General features: G+C 47.2%; 1 long non-coding RNA gene across 1 annotated transcript; it reads left to right on the forward strand.

Annotated features, from left to right (window-relative positions):
• Positions 1 to 1,407: 1,407 nt before the first annotated feature.
• Positions 1,408 to 1,820, forward strand: LOC131556112 (uncharacterized). The gene is made up of 3 exons (XR_009274572.1): positions 1,408 to 1,520; positions 1,608 to 1,634; positions 1,732 to 1,820. It is a non-coding gene; the product is annotated as an uncharacterized LOC131556112 (long non-coding RNA).
• Positions 1,821 to 2,644: the final 824 nt, after the last annotated feature.

Here is a 2,644-nt window from a genome sequence, read left to right on the forward strand (position 1 = left end):
CATCTTTTCCAAACAGTTGCCTCTTATTGATGGAAAGGGGCTTTGAATCAGTTTAAAAGAAGAAACCAAGAAAATACTGGAGGACCTCTAATTACATTAATGGGCAACCTGGCTCCTGATAAGCCACACGTGTACTAATTACCAAAGCAGAGGAACAGCCTTGCCCTTAATGGGTCACTGGTGTAATTAATTAAACATAGGATGATAAAAGGGTGGACTGGTTGGCAAAGGAAAACCTTGAAGAAAAGGTCCTTGAGGAGGCAGGGGGGACCTCTTCCTTCCCCTCCATCCCTCCCTCCCTCTCTCTTTTCTTTCTCCTTGAGTACAAATTACCATGTGGAAAAGGAGGGTAAGAATCTTGTGCCTCTCCTCTCTATGAGTATGAAGGGCAATTTAGAAATGAACCAAAAGAATATTGCTCCTCTCATGGCTTCACTTCAAGTATGAAAAACCATTTAAAAATGGAAGGTAAGAACCTTGCCCTCTGGTCCTTTCTCTTTAAGTAAGACACCATCTGGAAATGAAAGGAAAGAACCTTACCTCACTCTTCCCTTCTCAACAAGTATGAAGAGCCATTTGGGAATAGAAAGTAAGAACCTTGCCCCCCCCCCCCCCCCCCCCCCCCCCCCCCCCCCCCCCCCATCCCGCTTCACCTTTAATAAAAACTTCCTTGTGGAAAAGGAAGGGAAGATCCTTGCTGCGCCCCTGTCCTTGAGTACCAGTTGCCATTTGGAAATGGAAGGTAAGAACCTTGCCCCTCTCCTCTATTCCCCTCAAGTACTAATTGCCCTTTGGAAATGGAGGGTAAGATCCTTGCCTGTCTCTTCTCTTCCCCTCAAGTACGACGAGACATTTGTGAATGGAAGGTAAGACCCTTGCCCTTCTCCTCTCTACCCCTAAAGTACTTTGAAACTTTTGGAAATAGAAGGTAAGACCCTTGTCCCTCTTCTCTATTCCCCTCAAGTACCAATTGCCATTTGGAAATAGGAGGTAAGACCCTTGCCCCTCCTCTCTTCCCCTCAAGTACGACCACATTTTGGGGAATGGAAGGTAAGAACCTTGCCCCTCTCCTCTCTTCCCCTCAAAGTTGAAATCACCTTTTGGAAATGGAAGGTTAACACCCTTGCACCTCTTTTCTCTACCCCTCAAGTATGACGAGACATTTGGAAACGGAAGGTAAGACCCTTGCCCCTCTTCTCTATTCCCCTCACGTACTAATTGCCATTTGGAAATGGAAGGTAAAATCCTTGCCCCTCTCATCTCTTCCCCTCAAAGTTCAAATCGCCTTTTAGAAATGGAAGGTAAGAACCTTGCCCTCCTGTCCTGTCCTCTCCTTTACGGAGGGCTTCCTTCTCTCCTCTCCTGTGTGCAGAGGATCCTCCTCTCTTCCTCTCCCTTTCAGAGCCCTTTGGAAATGGGACATAGTGCCTGCTTTGCCTCGCCTTGCCCTTTTGGAGTGGAAGTCTACAACATTGCCCTGCTTCTGTCCTCAATGGCCAGGAGCCATTAGGAAATAGAAGGTGAAAACCATGCCCCTCTCCTGTCCTCAACTGTCAAGAGCCATTAGGCAATGTAACATGAGAACCTTGCCTGTCTCTTCTCCTCAGGTATGAAGAGGCACTTAGGAGTGGAAGGTGAGAACCTTGCCCCATTCTTCTCTTCTCTCCGACTGCCAGGAGACTTTTGGGAATGGAGGTTAGGAACCTTACCCTTCTCTTCTTTTCTCCACAGTGATGAAGAGGTGTTGGGGAATGGAAGGTGAGGACCTTAGTCCTTTTATCTATTCCCCTCAAGCACGACGAGACATTTGGAAATGGAAGGTAAGAAACTTGCCCCTCTCTTCTCTTCCCCTCAAGTTCAGATTACCTTTTGGAAATAGGAGGTAAGACCCTTGCCTCTCTCCTGTCTTCTCAAGTATGACGAGACATTTGGAAATGGAAGGTAAGACCCTTCCCCATCCTGTCTTCCCCTCAAGTACAAATCCCCATTTGGGAATGGAAGGTAAGACCCTTGCCCGTCTCTTTTCTTCCTGTCAAGTTCAAATCACATTTTGGAAATGGAAGGTAAGACCCTCGCCCCTCCTGTCTTCCCCTAGAGTTCAAATTGCCATTTGGGAATGGGAGGTAAGACACTTTTCCCTCTCATCTCTTCCCCTCAAGTACGACCACACTTTGGGGAACGGAAGGTATGACCTTGGCCCCTCTCTTCTCTTCCCCTGAAGTTCAAATCATCTTTTGAAATGGAAGGTGAGAACCTTTCCCCTGTCATGTCTACCCCTCAAGTTCAGATCACCTTTTGGATATAGGAGGTAAGACCCTTGCCCCCCCTCTCTTCCCCTCAAGTTCAAATCGCCATTCGGGAATGGAAGGTAAGACCCTTGCCCCTCTTTTCTTTTCGCCTCAAGTATTATGAGACATTTGGGAATGGAAGGTAAGACCCTTTCCCCTCTCCTCTCTTCCCCTCAAGTACGACAAGGTATCTGGAAATGGAATGTAAGACCCTTGCCCCTCTTTTATCTTCACCTCAAGTACTACGAGACATTTGAGAATGGAAGGTAAGAAACTTGCCCCTCTTCTCTATTCCCCTGAAGTACCAATTGCCATTTGGAAATAGGAGGTAAGACCTTTGCCCCTCCTCTCTTCCC

Source organism: Ammospiza caudacuta, chromosome 3 (assembly GCF_027887145.1).
Source record: "Ammospiza caudacuta isolate bAmmCau1 chromosome 3, bAmmCau1.pri, whole genome shotgun sequence".
NCBI classification, from domain to species: domain Eukaryota; kingdom Metazoa; phylum Chordata; class Aves; order Passeriformes; family Passerellidae; genus Ammospiza; species Ammospiza caudacuta.